Source organism: Hypanus sabinus, unplaced genomic scaffold, assembly GCF_030144855.1.
Source record: "Hypanus sabinus isolate sHypSab1 unplaced genomic scaffold, sHypSab1.hap1 scaffold_1081, whole genome shotgun sequence".
Lineage (NCBI taxonomy): Eukaryota > Metazoa > Chordata > Chondrichthyes > Myliobatiformes > Dasyatidae > Hypanus > Hypanus sabinus.
Genome location: NW_026779138.1, coordinates 44,734 through 63,582, shown reverse-complemented (window position 1 = coordinate 63,582; position 18,849 = coordinate 44,734). Strand labels below are relative to the sequence as shown.

Here is an 18,849-nt window from a genome sequence, read left to right as displayed (position 1 = left end):
GATTGTGCCTGTGATGGAGCTGGCTGAGTTTTCAAAGTGAATTCGACTTTTCCCACGCATAGCTCTAAGTTTCCTCCTCATTGCCTAACTCCCAACACCTCAGGATGTGAACGGCCTCAATCCTAACCACATCACTGATCTGTATCGCAACGATTCAACATTGGGGAGCGCTCTTCGCTCTCATGGCCAAACAGCAAACGCAGCTCCCAAAAGATGCAGAGCAGAATTCCAAAACAAAGGCAACCCTATCAGTATTCTGAGGTGTAATTTATTCCGGATCATCGAGTCATAGTGCACAACAGCAGAGAGATGATGGTGGCAGAGCCGAGACAGAGTTTTTGTGATGTGCGCTGAGACAGCAAATTCAAAACGTAAATCTGAAGGTGAGTTCCCGGTTGCAATATCCCTTAAAACGTGCACATCAGTCAGGTTCCCTGATTTCTTCATCACTCCTATCCATCAGTATCAGTATGATCTGATAATCACAGTCAGACTGATATCGGCCGCTGACTGTTCACTGTGACAGTCACTTCAGTATGATCTGGTAATCACAGTCAGTCTGCATAACGGCCGCTGACTGTTCACTGACAGTCACTTCAGTATGATCTGGTAATCACAGTCAGTCTGATATCAGCCGCTGACTGTTCACTGTGACAGTCACTTCAGTATGATCTGGTAATCACAGTCAGTCTGATATCGGCCGCTGACTGTTCACTGTGACAGTCACTTCAGTATGATCCGATAATCACAGTCAGACTGCATAACGGCCGCTGACTGTTCACTGTGACAGTCACTTCAGTATGATCCGATAATCACAGTCAGACTGCATAACGGCCGCTGACTGTTCACTGTGACAGTCACTTCAGCAGTGTCAAGTCTGCCAGGATCTCCTGAGATTATTTACTATACTACATCTATGTAAACTCTCTTCCTGCAGGGTCGAGGATGCTGATTCCACTGGAGAAAGGAAACCAGGCAGACTTGAAAATCATTACCGAGAATTCTCAATATCTGCAACCAACAGGACTGCATCCTCAGCCCCCGCTATACGAGGGCAAACTGAAGTTATGATGAAAGTGTTGGTGGCAGGGTGGAGACACGTCGAAGGAGTTGTAAGGTGCACCATCCCTCTGCTAGCCTTGAGGTCACCCTCAGGCAACGTGTAGCACATACTTAGCCTCCCCCATTCCGATCAGGGTGAGGTGAACCCGTGGGAGCAGGTGGTGGACGGTCCTATCAGCAGCCGGTGCAGATCACAAGTCCTGGTTAAGTGACCACTGACACCAGGCAGACAATCTCTGAAGAGTATTGATAATGGCTGGGATCACCCTTGTCCCTAGAATGATTAAGATCGACTCTTGACCTTCCAATCTACTTTGTTATCTACCTTGCACCCGATGATCTGTGTGCGGTGCACATTCTGTGTGACTGTAACGACCTATTCTGCATTGCGTTATTGCTTCTCCCTTGAAGTACCTCGATGTACTGGTGTGAGGAGATGATGTTGATGGTTGGAATGCAAAACCAAGTTTTTCACTGTACCCTGGTGTATCTGATAACAATAACACAACAGGAATTCACTGTACCCCTGTATATCTGATAACAATAACACAACAGGAATTCACTGTACCCCGGTATATCTGATAACAATAACACAACAGGAATTCACTGTACCCCGGTATATCTGATAATAACAACACAACAGGAATTCACTGTACCCCGGTATATCTGATAACAATAACACAACAGGAATTCACTGTACCCCGGTATATCTGATAACAATAACACAACAGGAATTCACTGTACCCCGGTATATCTGATAACAATAACACAACAGGAATTCACTGTACCCCGGTATATCTGATAACAATAACACAACAGGAATTCACTGTACCCCGGTATATCTGATAACAATAACACAACAGGAATTCACTGTACCCCGGTATATCTGATAACAACAACACAACAGGAATTCACTGTACCCCGGTATATCTGATAACAATAACACAACAGGAATTCACTGTACCCCGGTATATCTGATAACAATAACACAACAGGAATTCACTGTACCCCGGTACATCTGATAATAACAACACAACAGGAATTCACTGTACCCCGGTATATCTGATAACAATAACACAACAGGAATTCACTGTACCCCGGTACATCTGATAACAATAACACAACAGGAATTCACTGTACCCTGGTATATCTGATAACAATAACACAACAGGAATTCACTGTACCCCGGTATATCTGATAACAATAACACAACAGGAATTCACTGTACCCCGGTACATCTGATAACAATAACACAACAGGAATTCACTGTACCCTGGTATATCTGATAACAATAACACAACAGGAATTCACTGTACCCCGGTATATCTGATAACAATAACACAACAGGAATTCACTGTACCCCTGTATATCTGATAACAATAACACAACAGGAATTCACTGTACCACCGTATATCTGATAACAATAACACAACAGGAATTCACTGTACCCCGGTATATCTGATAACAATAACACAACAGGAATTCACTGTCCCTCAGTATGTCTGATAACAACACAACAGGAATTCACTGTACCCTGGTATATCTGATAATAACAACACAACAGGAATTCACTGTACCCCGGTATATCTGATAACAACACAACAGGAATTCACTGTACCCCGGTATATCTGATAACAACACAACAGGAATTCACTGTACCCCGGTATATCTCATAACAATAACACAACAGGAATTCACTGTACCCTGGTATATCTGATAACAATAACACAACAGGAATTCACTGTACCTCGGAAGAGCTGATAACAATAACACAACAGGAATTCACTGTACCTCGGTATATCTGATAACAACACAACAGGAATTCACTGTACCCTGGTATATTTGATAATAATAACACAACAGGAATTCACTGTACCCTGGTATATCTGATAACAACACAACAGGAATTCACTGTGCCCCGGTATATCTGATAACAATAACACAACAGGAATTCACTGTACCCCAGTATATCTGATAACAATAACACAACAGGAATTCACTGTACCCCGGTATATCTGATAACAACACAACAGGAATTCACTGTACCCCAGTATATCTGATAACAATAACACAACAGGAATTCACTGTCCCTCGGTATATCAGATAACAATAACACAACAGGAATTCACTGTACCCCGGTATATCTGATAACACAACAGGAATTCACTGTACCCCGTTATATCTGATAACAACACAACAGGAATTCACTGTACCCCGTTATATCTGATAACAACACAACAGGAATTCACTGTACCCCAGTATATCTGATAACAACACAACAGGAATTCACTGTACCCCAGTATATCTGATAACAATAACACAACAGGAATTCACTGTCCCTCGGTATATCTGATAACAATAACACAACAGGAATTCACTGTACCCCAGTATATCTGATAACACAACAGGAATTCACTGTACCCCGTTATATCTGATAACAACACAACAGGAATTCACTGTACCCCGTTATATCTGATAACAACACAACAGGAATTCACTGTACCCCGTTATATCTGATAACAACACAACAGGAATCCACTGTACCCCGTTATATCTGATAACATTAACACAACAGGAATCCACTGTACCCCAGTATATCTGATAACAATAACACAACAGGAATTCACTGTACCCCGGTATATCTGATAACAATAACACAACAGGAATTCACTGTACCCCGGTATATCTGATAACAATAACACAACAGGAATTCACTGTGCCCCGGTATATCTGATAATAACACAACAGGAATTCACTGTGCCCCGGTATATCTGATAATAACACAACAGGAATTCACTGTGCCCCGGTATATCTGATAACAATAACACAACAGGAATTCACTGTACCCCGGTATATCTGATAACAATAACACAACAGGAATTCACTGTACCCCGGTATATCTGATAACAATAACACAACAGGAATTCACTGTACCCCGGTACATCTGATAACAATAACACAACAGGAATTCACTGTACCCCGGTATATCTGATAACAATAACACAACAGGAATTCACTGTGCCCCGGTATATCTGATAATAACACAACAGTTATTCACTGTGCCCCGGTATATCTGATAATAACACAACAGGAATTCACTGTACCCCGGTATATCTGATAACAATAACACAACAGGAATTCACTGTACCCCGGTATATCTGATAACAATAACACAACAGGAATTCACTGTACCCCGGTATATCTGATAACAATAACACAACAGGAATTCACTGTACCCCGGTATATCTGATAACAATAACACAACAGGAATTCACTGTACCCCGGTACATCTGATAACAATAACACAACAGGAATTCACTGTACCCCGGTATATCTGATAACAATAACACAACAGTAATTCACAGTGCCCCGGTGTATCTGATAACAATAACACAACAGGAATTCACTGTGCCCCGGTATAACTGATAACAATAATACAACAGGAATTCACTGTACCCTGGTATATATGATAACAACACAACAGGAATTCACTGTGCCCCGGTATATCTGATAACAATAACACAACAGGAATTCACTGTACCCCGGTATATCTGATAACACAACAGGAATTCACCGTACCCCGGTATATCTGATAACAATAACACAACAGGAATTCACTGTACCCCAGTACATCTGATACTAACACAACAGGAATTCACTGTACCCCGGTATATCTGATAATAACACAACAGGAATTCACTGTACCTCGCTATATCTGATAACAAAACAGGAATTCACTGTACCCTGGTATATCTGATAACAATAACACAACAGGAATTCACTGTACCCCGGTATATCTGATAACAATAACACAACAGGAATTCACTGTACCCCGGTATATCTGATAACAATAACACAACAGGAATTCACTGTACCCCGGTATATCTGATAACAATAACACAACAGGAATTCACTGTACCCCGGTATATCTGATAACAATAACACAACAGGAATTCACGGTGCCCCGGTATATCTGATAATAACACAACCGGAATTCACTGTACCCCGGTATATCTAATAACAACACAACAGGAATTCACTGTGCCCCGGTATATCTGATAACAATAACACAACAGGAATTCACTGTACCCCGGTATATCTAATAACAACACAACAGGAATTCACTGTGCCCCGGTATATCTGATAACAATAACACAACAGGAATTCACTGTGCCCCGGTATATCTGATAACAGTAACACAACAGGAATTCACTGTGCCCCGGTATATCTGATAACAGTAACACAACAGGAATTCACTGTGCCCCGGTATATCTGATAACACAACAGGAATTCACTGTACCCCGGTATATCTGATAATAACACAACAGGAATTCACTGTACCCCGGTATATCTAATAACACAACAGGAATTCACTGTACCCCGGTATATCTGATAACAATAACACAACAGGAATTCACTGTACCCCGGTATATCTGATAACAATAACACAACAGGAATTCACTGTGCCCCGGTATATCTGATAATAACACAACAGGAATTCACTGTACCCCGGTATATCTGATAACAATAACACAACAGGAATTCACTGTACCCCGGTATATCTGATAACAATAACACAACAGGAATTCACTGTACCCCGGTATATCTGATAACAATAACACAACAGGAATTCACTGTACCCCGGTATATCTGATAACAATAACACAACAGGAATTCACTGTACCCCGGTATATCTGATAACAATAACACAACAGGAATTCACTGTACCCCGGTATATCAGATAACAATAACACAACAGGAATTCACTGTACCCCGGTACATCTGATAACAATAACACAACAGGAATTCACTGTACCCTGGTATATCTGATAACAATAACACAACAGGAATTCACTGTACCCTGGTATATCTGATAACAATAACACAACAGGAATTCACAGTGCCCCGGTATATCTGATAACAATAACACAACAGGAATTCACTGTGCCCCGGTATAACTGATAACAATAATACAACAGGGATTCACTGTACCCTGGTATATCTGATAACAACACAACAGGAATTCACTGTGCCCCGGTATATCTGATAACAATAACACAACAGGAATTCACTGTACCCCGGTATATCTGATAACACAACAGGAATTCACCGTACCCCGGTATATCTGATAACAACACAACAGGAATTCACTGTACCCCGGTATATCTGATAACAATAACACAACAGGAATTCACTGTACCCTGGTATATCTGATAACAACACAACAGGAATTCACTGTACCCCGGTATATCTGATAACAACACAACAGGAATTCACTGTACCCCGGTATATCTCATAACAATAACACAACAGGAATTCACTGTACCCCGGTATATCTGATAACAATAACACAACAGGAATTCACTGTGCCCCGGTATATCTGATAACAATAACACAACAGGAATTCACTGTGCCCTGGTATATCTGATAACAATAACACAACAGGAATTCACTGTACCCCGGTATATCTCATAACAATAACACAACAGGAATTCACTGTACCCCGGTATATCTGATAACAACACAACAGGAATAATTGCAAACATGAGAATTGCTGACGATTCTGGAAATCCAAAGCAACAGACACAAAATGCTGGAGGAATTCAGAGGACCAGGCAGCAACAATGGGAAAGACATTCTGGGCGAAGACCCTTCTTCGAACAACTGCAAGACTGGTTGATAAGGAGACTGCAAAAGTCATGGGGGGGGGTTACATTTTAAACTACAATTCCCTGATGGAAATGTAGCTCTGTCATAGCTCTGGGACATGGTGTAAGGAACTTGGCGTGGTGTATGACAGACATCCCACCTCTCCCGGATGTTACAGGAGTCTCCTGCATACTGACCGCAGCTCCGACGCCCGCAAATTATATACAATATCCTGGAAATCGACTTTTTTGGGAGGGAGGGGTGGGGGGAGAGGGAGGGCATTCTGATTGGTCTCTCTTTGTGCTAAGTCGACCTATCAGTTTTCTCTGTGGGCGGGCTTTACAGTCGACCTCCCTCTCTTTCTTTGTCCATCAGTTCAGTCCAGTGCCCTGCAGCACCGTGGCAGGGTGTTCCAAAAAAATGAATATAAAACGTCCTTCACCCCAGACCACACTAAAGTGTCCCCCTGCCTAATAGGGGTCAAAGATAATGACAGTGTTGCTCGCTGCACTGTTGGCAGATGCAAGAGAACAAGTCCGCTTGGAACTCCTGGACGACCTTGAAGGACTGGTGCCAAGCTGGAGAAGCTTTCCAGTTGAAGATTCTGGGGGAAGCTGTCCAATGTAAAATCTGTCAGCACGGGGTTCTGCCGGTTGATGAAGCTGCTTTTTCCAATTGTGATGTTGGGGTGGGGGGGGGGGGGGATACGGGGTTGCAGTAGTGGTGCTACCTCCCTGAAACCAGTTTTTGCAGGGTGGGATGTCTGCTATGACATAAACTGCAGTTTTGTCCTCCCGATTCAGAACTGATTTACTCACAACCAATACACACCCTCATTCTTTAGGTGTGCACAAGAAACTAAATGAATCGCCTACGGAGCTAACTCTGACTAGATTAACCCTAGTGTTTTTCATACGTACCAGATGATGATAATTCACAGATGAGTTAATGAGACTATTATATTACCTCAAAAGCATTTCTGTTTCACTTTCAAATCTCTAATTCGCCAGAAAATTGCACAATGTCCTCACTTACAGATTCTCTTTCACTTTGTCTATTTTATGATTTCAACGACCTCTACTCAAGACTTGGAAGTGCCGATGGCTCTGTGTGACGGGTTAGCCCAGGAAGGAAACAGACCGTGCGGGGGTGACACCGAGTGCAGTGGTTAGCACAGAAGTTTACAGTACAGACGGCCCAGGTGCAATTCTCACCCCTGCCTGGAAGGAGTTTGCACTGCATGGGTTTCCTCTGACAGTCCAAAGGCGTACCGGTTGGTAGGTTGCAAATTCACCTGCGATTACGCTCGGGTTAACCCGGGGGGTGCAGCTTGAATTCCGCACCGCCCTTCAATTAATAAATGCACTGATGACGTTGCCTAGCCGGGCAACGGTGCATCTGCAAGCGAACAAGCCGGCTCGTCGGGCCACTCAGCAGCAACTGGGATATCTGTGTGGTTCACCGGCGCTCAGTTTCCAGTCAAAATGGCCTGTTTCCATTCCCCAGTACGTTGGCGCCACACTCATTTCCCTTTGACCCTGGGACGAGCGGAAGCCTCTCGCCCCGAGCACAGCAGCTTCACGGCCACAGTCTGGAACATCTAGAACTGCTTGCCGAAGCAGAACAGCAACAGCACTTCCCCTTTTCTCACTGGACACTAAAATGCCATCCTCGACACGGCTCTCAAAGGTTCCCCTCGCAGAATGAGGGAAGATTTCATAGGGGTATATAACATAATGAGGGGTATTGAGAGTGTAAATGCTTTTCCCACTGAGACGACAACTAGAGCTGATAGGTTACGTGTGAAAGGTTAAATATTTAAGGGGAACTACTTCACTCAAGAGCATGGTGTGAGTCTTTAGTGGATGACTGAAGAAATTGGGATGGAAGGGCTATTGAGTGCTATGGTCCAGATGGGATGAGGCAGAATAACAGTTCAGCACAGACTAGAAGTGCTGAAGGGTACGTTCCTGTCCTGTACTGCTTTCTGGCTCCATGTCCAGGACATTTAGTACCAACCTATCGAATGCTGAAAGGCCTAGATAGAGTGGATGTGCAGAGGATGTTTCCTATAGTGGGGGAGTCTAGGACCAGAGGACACAGATAGAGTGGTTGTGGAGAGGATGGCCTCTTTGGAACAAAGATGAGGAGCAATTTCTTTTGCCAGATGGTGGTGAATCTGTGGCATTCATTGCCCCAAATCAGCCATGATTGAATGGTGGGGCAGGCTTGATGGGCAGAATGGTCTAATTACGGTCCTCACTGACTGGGTTATCGCTCCGTCCGCCTGCCTGTAAGACTCTGCAATTCCACACGGTTACAGCTGCATCTGCTCCCAACCGTTCAAAGCACAGATCCCATACGCAAATCCCAAACTGGACAAGCCATTGTGGCCAAATCTGCCTGCATCCATACCAAGTAATTAGGCAGAAAACCATACCCAGTCCAATAAATCAGTACGAGTCCCACCAAACACTGAAAGAAGAGCAAACCTGTAAAAATGACTCTATTCATATCCCCAACCACCTCACTACATGAGGAATAATTTGAGTGCAGCCAAACAGCAGACAGTATTATCACACAAACTGCAGTGTCTGTGTTGGAGAAGGAAGAAAAGAAGCACCTGTCTTACATTCTACCGAATGTGCAGATGAAAGTTAAATACTGTACCTTCCTCCGGGTTATCAGACTAGACCGTTCAGTAGCCACTTTATCAGCATCCTCCTGTACCTAATAAAGTGGCCACTGAGTGTATGTCCATGGTCTCTGCTGCTGTAGCCCATCCCCTTCAAGGCTCAACATGGCATACGTTCAGAGATGCTCCTCTGCCGACCACTGTTGTAACGTGTCGTTATCTGAGTCACTGTCAGCGTGAACCAGCCTGGCCATTCTCCCCTGACCTCTCTCATTAACGAGGTGTTTTCACCCACAGAACTGCCCCTCACTGGATGGTTTTTGTTTTTCACACCATTCTCTGTAAACTCTAGAGACTGTTGTGTATGAAAATCGCAGGAGATCAGCCGTTTCTGAGATACTCAAACCACCCCGTCTGGCACCACAATCAAAGTCACTCAGATCACATTTCTTCCCCACTCTGCTGTTTGGTTTGAACAACAACTGAACCGCTTGACCACGTCTGTGTGCATTTAGATATTTGCATGAACAAGCAGGTGTACCTAATGACTGTAGATGCTCAACACCCCGTAGAAACTCAAACTTTCAGCTTCCTGGTCTAAAGGCAAGAGGACACCACCACACAAAGACAATGGACGAATTTAGCAACAGTTACATCAATTTAGCACTGAAGTGCTGCCTTGAAGAAAACATGCAGTACTTTTAAACGGAGCATGACGCAATTTCATACAAATACCCAGTGCAAGGTTCACTTCCGCTCAAAGACTAGCGGGTGATACCATGCAACGAGTCTGTCTATTCATAACTGTGAAATAGCAATATTGAAATAGACAATTACCACAATTTGAAGTCCCTCCCCAATAACTAACGGGGAATTGCAGAACCCATTTCGAGTTCTCACAACCCTAAATAACTGCAGCTAATGAGTTGTGCCAAACTCCATCGCTTTTAATCCCCAAATTCGACAACAGTCAAAGGTAAACATACTTGTATCTCACCATATTTTCAACCCAGCGATACATTTTCTTGTGGACATACTCTATAAATCTTATAACCGTAACAGAATCAACGCAAGCCTGCACCCAGCAGGATGGACAGACAACCGGTGTGCAAAAGACAACAAACTGTGCAAAAGAAAAGAAAAAATCTAAGTAATAAAAATAAATAAATAAGCAATAAATATTGAGAACATGAGATGAACAGTCCTTGGGTTGTGGGAACATTTCAGTGATGGGGTAAGTGGAGTTGAGTGAGGTTCTCCTCACTGGTTCAGGAGCCTGATGGTTGAGGGGTAATAACTGTTCCTGAACCTGGTGGTGTGGGACCTGAGGCTCCTGTACCTCCTACCCGATGGAATCCGTTCAGAGTTGATGATACCCTCACTGGTTCAGGAGCCTGATGGTTGAGGGGTAATAACTGTTCCTGAACCTGGTGGTGTGGGACCTGAGGCTCCTGTACCTCCTACCCGATGGAATCCGTTCAGAGTTGATGATACCCTCACTGGTTCAGGAGCCTGATGGTTGAGGGGTAATAACTGTTCCTGAACCTGGTGGTGTGGGACCTGAGGCTCCTGTGCCTCCTTCCCGATGGAATCAGTTCAGAGTTGAGGTTATCCTCACTGGTTCGGAAGCCTGATGGTTGAGGGGTAATAACTGTTCCTGAACCTGGTGGTGTGGGACCTGAGGCTCCTGTACCTCCTTCCCGATGGAATCAGTTCAGAGTTGAGGTTATCCTCACTGGTTCAGGAGCCTGATGGTTGAGGGGTAATAACTGTTCCTGAACCTGGTGGTGTGGGACCTGAGGCTCCTGTACCTCCTTCCCAATGGCAGCAGTGAGAAGAGAGCCTGACCTGGGTGGTGGGGGTCCCTGACATTGACTGCTGCTTTCTGACCTCAGTGCCTTTGTAGTCCATCAGTGAAGGCAGATAGAGGCACAAGTACAAGACAGGAGCAGAATTAAGCCATTTAGCCCGTTAAACCCTGGTTTAAGCTCTCATCCAGCACCATACGACAAGAGCACAAAGCAGTACGTGTGCACTTGCCCTGAACGCAGGGACCAATGTATCTCAGCGGGGCATGGAAGGGGGGAAAGGAAAGGGAAGCTCCCCCTTTGTCCAGACTCAAGCACCATCATTAAAAACAGACCATCCATGTAATATCGCTGTTCATGGGATGGCTGGCAAATTGCAACGAGGAATCGACTTCACAGCAAGTTGCTGGGTACAGGACACAGAAGCAGAATTGAGCAATTCAGCCCATCAAGTTTGCTCCACCATCCGATCATCGCTGATCCCTCTTAACCCATTCTCCTGTCTTCTCCCCATAACCTTTGAAGCCCTGACTAATCAAAAACCCATCAGCCTCTTAAATACACCAGCTGTTCTGGCAATGAATTCCAGATTCATCGCCCTCTGGCTAAAGAAATTCTTCCTCATATCCATTCTAAATGTACATCCCTCCATTCTGAGGCTGCGGTCACTGGTCCCAGACTCCCCCACTATAGGAAACATCCTCTCCACATCCACTCTATCGGTGTCCTCTGGTCCTAGACTCCCCCACTATAGGAAACATCCTCTCCACATCCACTCTAGCTGTGTCCTCTGCTCCGAGACTCCCCCACTATAGGAAACATCCTCTCCACATCACTCTATCTGTGTCCTCTGGTCCTAGACTCCCCCACTATAGGAAACATCCTCTCCACATCCACTCTACCTGTGTCCTCTAGTCCTAGACTCCCCCACTATAGGAAACATCCTCTCCACATCCACTCTATCTGTGTCCTCTGGTCCTAGACTCCCCCACTATAGGAAACATCCTCTCCACATCCACTCTACCTGTGTCCTCTAGTCCTAGACTCTCGCACTATAGGGAACATCTTCTCCACATCCACTCTATCTGTGTCCTCTGGTCCTAGACTCCCCCACTATAGGAAACATCCTCACCACATCCACTCTGTCTGTGTCCTCTTGTCCTAGACTCCCCCACTATAGGAAACATCCTCTCCACATCCACTCTACCTGTGTCCTCTAGTCCTAGACTCTCGCACTATAGGGAACATCTTCTCCACATCCACTCTATCTGTGTCCTCTGGTCCTAGACTCCCCCACTATAGGAAACATCCTCTCCACATCCACTCGATCTGTGTCCTCTTGTTCTAGACTCCCCAACTACGGGAAACATCCTCTCCACATCCACTCTATCTGTGTCCTCTGGTACTAGACTCCCCCACTACAGGAAACATCCTCTCCTCATCCACTCTATCTGTGTCCTCTGGTCCTAGACTCCCCCACTACAGGAAACATCCTCTCCACATCCACTCTATCTGTGTCCTCTGGTCCTAGACTCCCCCACTATCTGAAACATCCTCTCCACGTCCACTCTATCTGTGTCCTCTGGTCCTAGACTCCCCCACTATAGGAAACATCCTCTCCGCATCCACTCTATCTGTGTCCTCTGGTCCTAGTCTCCCCCACTATAGGAAACATCCTCTCCACATCCACTCTCTCTGTGTCCTCTGGTCCCAGTAGAACCATGCTGTGTCAAAGAGACTGCATTGCCTGTATTTGCAGCAACTGTAGATTTTGTCCAGCCCGTTCCACGTTAGCCAGACGGCCTCAGGCCAAGCTAGATGACAGAACCGCAGCCGGACATGTTTAAATGGGAGAAAACAGCCTCTGTACCGGAATTGGGCAGACTGTCGCCTCGGGAGCGGGCAGAGGAGATGAGGGCAGAAGAGAGAGGAGGGGGAAGAGAGGAGAGGAGAGAAGAGGAGAGGAGGGGAGAGGAGAGAGGAGGGGAGAGGAGAGAGGAGAGAGGAGGGGAGAGGAGAGAGGAGGGGAGAGGAGAGAGGAGGGGAGAGGAGAGAGGAGGGGAGAGGAGAGAGGAGGGGAGAGGAGAGAGGAGGGGAGAGGAGAGAGGAGGGGAGGGCAGAGGCGAGGAGGGGAGGGCAGAGGCGAGGAGGGGAGGGCAGAGGCGAGGAGGGGAGGGCAGAGGCGAGGAGGGGGGAGGGGAGGGGAGGGGAGAGGAGGGGAGGGGAGGGGAGGGGAGAGGAGGGGAGGGGAGGGGAGGGGAGAGGAGGGGAGAGGAGGGGAGGGGAGGGGAGGGGAGAGGAGGGGAGGGGAGGGGAGGGGAGGGGAGAGTAGGGGAGAGGAGTGGAGGGGAGGGGAGGGGAGGGGAGGGCAGAGGAGAGGAGGGGAGGGGAGGGGAGGGGAGGGGAGAGGAGGGGAGGGGAGGGGAGGGGAGAGGAGGGGAGGGGAGGGGAGGGGAGAGGAGGGGAGGGGAGGGGAGGGGAGAGGAGGGGAGGGGAGGGGAGGGGAGGGGAGAGGAGGGGAGGGGAGGGGAGAGTAGGGGAGAGGAGTGGAGGGGAGGGGAGGGGAGGGCAGAGGAGGGGAGGGGAGGGGAGGGCAGAGGAGGGGAGGGGAGGGGAGGGCAGAGGAGGGGAGGGGAGGGGAGGGGAGGGGAGGGGAGGGGAGGGCAGAGGAGAGGAGGGGAGGGCAGAGGAGAGGAGGGGAGGGGAGGGGAGGGGAGGGGAGGGGAGGGGAGGGGAGGGGAGGGCAGAGGAGAGGAGGGGAGAGGAGTGGAGGGGAGGGGAGGGGAGAGGAGTGGAGGGGAGGGGAGGGGAGGGGAGGGCAGAGGAGGGGAGGGGAGGGGAGGGGAGGGCAGAGGAGAGGAGGGGAGGGGAGAGGAGGGGAGGGGAGGGGAGGGGAGGGGAGGGGAGGGGAGGGGAGGGAGAGGAGGGGAGAGGAGGGCAGAGGCGAGGAGGGGAGAGGAGTGGAGAGGAGGGGAGGGGAGGGGAGAGGAGGGGAGGGGAGGGGAGAGGAGGGGAGGGGAGGGGAGAGGAGGGGAGGGGAGAGGAGGGGAGGGAAGGGGAGGGGAGGGGAGGGGAGGGGAGGGGAGGGGAGGGGAGGGGAGGGGAGGGGAGGGGAGGGGAGGGGAGGGGAGGGGAGGGGAGGGGAGGGGAGGGGAGGGGAGGGGAGGGGAGGGGAGGGGAGGGGAGGGGAGGGGAGGGGAGGGGAGGGGAGGGGAGGGGAGGGGAGGGGAGGGCAGAGGAGAGGAGGGGAGAGGAGGGGAGGGGAGGGGAGGGGAGGGGAGGGGAGGGCAGAGGAGGGGAGGGGAGGGGAGGGGAGGGCAGAGGAGGGGAGGGGAGGGGAGAGGAGGGCAGAGGAGAGGAGGGGAGCAAGGAGATTAAATACATTACAACGGACTCACGGGCTCTGACTCGGGGCGACATCCTCCTGTGGAGTGACGGCCACCTCACCTGCCTTCTCGCCCTTTGATTGGACGCTGCAGGGCAGGGCCGCGCAGCTATTGGCCGCGCCGAGCGTCCATCAGCTGCCCCGCTCCCGCCCACCTCCCTTTAACGGCCGGGACGCGGAGGACTCACCGCCCCGGGCTCGGAGTTTCCCCGATGGCTGACCGGAAGTCTCGCCGGCTCCCCGATGGCTGACCGGAAGGCTCCCCGGCCTCCGGCCTGTCTCCCTCGGCGGCACCGGACACGTCTCCCCGGTCCCCTCCCCCCCCGCGCTCGGCCGGCGACCCGCTGGCGTCAGCAGAACCCACGTGACTGCCACGTCTCCCGACGCATGCGCGCCTCTCGCTGAACCCCTCCCCCGCCGCCGCGCAAGGGCGGGGCCACGATTTAAAGGGATACGGTCCTCAGAAGCCAGTTTAATATCAAAGTTCCCATTAAATTGATCATGATCGTATAAACAAAGCCTTTGACATCCAGCCCTTGCGAGAATACTCATAACAGAATGATAATCATAACAGAATTAAAAGTTAGCAAGGCTAACTTTGAGGGGATGCGAAGGGATTTAGAGAGAGTGGATTGGGTCAAGTTGTTTTATGGGAAGGATGTAATAGAGAAATGGAGGTCATTTAAGGGTGAAATTATGAGGGTACAGAATCTTTATGTTCCTGTTAGGGTGAAAGGAAAGGTTAAAGGTTTGAAAGCACCATGGTTTTCCAGGGATATTAGAAACTTGGTTCAGAAAAAGAGGGATGTCTACAATAGATATAGGCAGCATGGAGCAAAGGAATTGCTCAAGGAATATAAAGAATGTCAAAGGAATCTTAAGAAAGAGATTAGAAAAGCTAAAAGAAGATACGAGGTTGATCTGGCAAAGAAGGTTTCCGAAAGGTTTCTACAGTTATATTAAAAGCAAGAGGATAGTGAGGGATAAAATAGGCCCCTTAGAGAATCAGAGTGGTCAGCTATGTGTGGAGCTGAGGGAGATGGGAGAGATTTTGAATGATTTCTTCTCTTTGGTATTCACTAAGGAGAAGGATATTGAATTGTGTAAGGTATGGGAAACAAGTAAGGAAGTTATGGAACCTATGACAATTAAAGAGGTGGAAGTAATGGCGCTTTTAAGAAATTTAAAAGTGGATAAATCTCCGGGTCCTGACAGGATACTCCCCAGGACCTTGAGGGAAGTTTGTGTAGAGATAGCAGGAGCTCTGACGGAGATCTTTAAGATGTCATTAGAAACGGGGATTGTGCCGGATGATTGGCGTATTGCTCATGTGGTTCCATTGTTTAAAAAGGGTTCTAGAAGTAAGCCTAGCAATTATAGACCTGTCAGTTTGACATGAGTGGTGGGTAAATTAATGGAAGGTATTCTTAGAGATAGTATTTATAATTATCTGGATAGACAGGATCTGATTAGGAGTAGCCAGCATGGATTTGTGCATGGAAGGTCATGTTTGACAAACCTTATTGAATTTTTTGAAGAAGTTACGAGGAATGTTGACGAGGGTAAGGCAGTGGATGTAGTCTATATGGACTTCAGCAAAGTCTTTGACAAAGTTCCACATGGAAGGTTAGTTAAGAAGGTTCAGTCGTTAGGTATTAATGCTGGAGTAATAAAATGGATTCAACAGTAGCTAGATGGGAGATGCCAGAGAGTAGTGGTGGATAATTGTTTATCGGGATGGAGGTCGGTGACTAGCGGGGTGCCTCAGGGATCTGTTTTGCGCCCAATGTTGTTTGTAATATACATAAATGATCTGGTTGATGGGGTGGTAAATTGGATTAGTAAGTATGCCGATGATACTAAGGTAGGAGGTGTTGTGGATAATGAGGTGGGTTTTCAAAGCTTGCAGGGAGATTTATGCCATTTAGAAGAATGGGCTGAACGTTGGCAGATGGAGTTTAATGCTGAGAAGTGTGAGGTTCTACATTTTGGCAGGAATAATCCAAATAGAACATACAGGGTAAATGGTAGGGCATTGAGGAATGCAGTGGAACAGAGAGATCTAGGAATAACAGTGCATAGTTCCCTGAAGGTGGAGTCTCATGTAGATAGGGTGGTGAAGAAGGCTTTTGGAACACTGGCCTTTATAAATCAGAGCATTGAGTACAGAAGTTGGGATGTAATGTTAAAATTGTACAAGGCATTGGTCAGGCCAAATTTAGAATTTTGTGTGCAGTTCTGGTCACCGAATAATAGGAGAGATATCAATAAATTAGAGAGAGTGCAGAGACAATTTACTAGGACGTTACCTGGGTTTCAGCACTTAAGTTACAGAGAAAGGTTGAACAAGTTAGGTCTCTATTCATTGCAGCGTAGAAGGTTGAGGGGGGATTTGATCGAGGCATTTAAAATTTTGAGGGGGATAGATAGAGTTGACGTGAATAGGCTGTTTCCATTGAGAGTAGGGGAGATTCAAACTAGAGGACATGATTTGAGAGTTAGGGGGCAGAAGTTTAAGGGAAACACGAGGGGGTATTTCTTTACTCAGAGAGTGATAGCTGTGTGGAATGAGCTTCCTGTAGAAGTAGTAGAGGCCAGTTCAGTTGTGTTATTTAAGGTAAAATTGGATAGGTATATGGACAGGACAGGAGTGGAGGGTTATGGGCTGAGTGCGGGTAGGTGGGACTAGGTGAGATTAAGAGTTCGGCACGGACTAGGAGGGCCGAGATGGCCTGTTTCCGTGCTGTGATTGTTATATGGTTATAATTAATGAAAGACAACGCTAACTTAGGCGTTGAATCAGTTTGCACAAGACCACACACTGCGGAAATACAAAAGGAGGGAAATAATACTAGGTAAGGAAGCAATAAATAAAAACATGAGGGGAAGAGTCCTTGAAAGTGAGTCCAGAGATTGTGGAGGTTCAGGAGCCTGATGGTTGAGGGGTAATAACTGTTCCTGAACCTGGTGGTGTGGGACCTGAGGCTCCTGTACCTCCTTCCCGATGGAATCAGTTCAGAGTTGAGGTTATCCCCTCCAGTTCAGGAGCCTGATGGTTGAGGGGTAATAACTGTTCCTGAACCTGGTGGTGTGGGTCCTGAGGCTCCTGTACCTCCTTCCCGATGGAATCAGTTCAGAGTTGAGGTTATCCTCACTGGTTCAGGAGCCTGATGGTTGAGGGGTAATAACTGTTCCTGAACCTGGTGGTGTGGGACCTGAGGCTCCTGTACCTCCTTCCCGATGGAATCAGTTCAGAGTTGAGGTTATCCTCACTGGTTCAGGAGCCTGATGGTTGAGGGGTAATAACTGTTCCTGAACCTGGTGGTGTGGGATCTGACGGGGAGAAGGCAGGAGTACGGGGTTGGGAGTGATGATAAATCAGCACAACTCCAAAGCTGTGCTCAGCCTCACAGTCGTGGGTGTAACGTGTAAGGGGGGTAAGCACACAGTCCTGAGGCTGTGCAGGAGATGTTGGTGCCAACACGAACTGACTGGAGTCTGCAAGTGAGGAAATCCAGGATCCAACTGCCCAGGGAGGTATTGAGGCCAACTCCTTGAAGCTGACTGATTGGATTTGAGGTCAGGTACTGTGGCGGAGTCTCGGACCAGAGGACATGGCTTCAGAACACAAGGACATCCCCTTTGGAACAGAGATGAGGAAGAATGCTGTCAGCCAAGCCCATCAATCCAATATTCTGCTCAAGACCCATCGGGGGTTTGATCGATGGTAATAATCGTATTAGAAACTAGCAATAGGTGGTGAATCTGTGGAATTCATTGCCACAGGTGGCTGTGGGTGTAGGTAAAGCAGAGTGTGATCGGCTCTCCATTAGTCGGGGTGTTGAATGTTACGGGAGGAGGCAGCGGAATGGGGTCGAGGGGGCTGATGGTAGAATGGTGCGACAGGCTCGATGGGCCACATGGCCTGAATCTGCTCCTGTTTTGTGGTCAGAAAGCTCAATTCCCTTTCAGTTCCCAGATCCTCTGCCCCCTGGTCGTGACCTCTCTCTCACCCGCTTCTGCGTTGCTCCTGAGGTCCGGTTCTGTCCGAGAGGAAGCTGGGCCCCGAACCACTCCCGTCGGTAACCACGGCATCAGAGATTGCATCCAGGGCAGACGCAGGCCGAAGTGGCTGATAAACTGGACCCCAAAACCACGTCTGCTTCCCCAGCTTGAACCGATTCTGCACTTCAGCGCAGACAGAGCAATGCCGGAGGAAAACAGCATCCAGGGAGAGGAACTTCAGGACGCTGAGTCCCGGTGAAGAGTCTGGGCCTGAAACACGGACTCTTTATTCCTCTCCATGGCTG

General features: G+C 47.8%; 1 protein-coding gene across 2 annotated transcripts in view; it reads right to left on the bottom strand.

Annotated features, from left to right (window-relative positions):
- stx5a (syntaxin 5A) overlaps positions 1-14,901 on the bottom strand; it is a 46,493-nt gene extending 31,592 nt beyond the window's left edge. The window contains exon 1 of one of the 2 annotated variants that reach the window (XM_059958543.1): positions 14,728-14,901. The gene's annotated coding sequence lies outside the window, so the exon portion shown is untranslated. Of the gene's footprint in view, positions 1-14,552; positions 14,707-14,727 lie in introns of those variants that run through there. The other variant, XM_059958544.1, reaches the window with a different exon arrangement.
- Between the last annotated feature and the right edge of the window lie 3,948 nt (positions 14,902-18,849).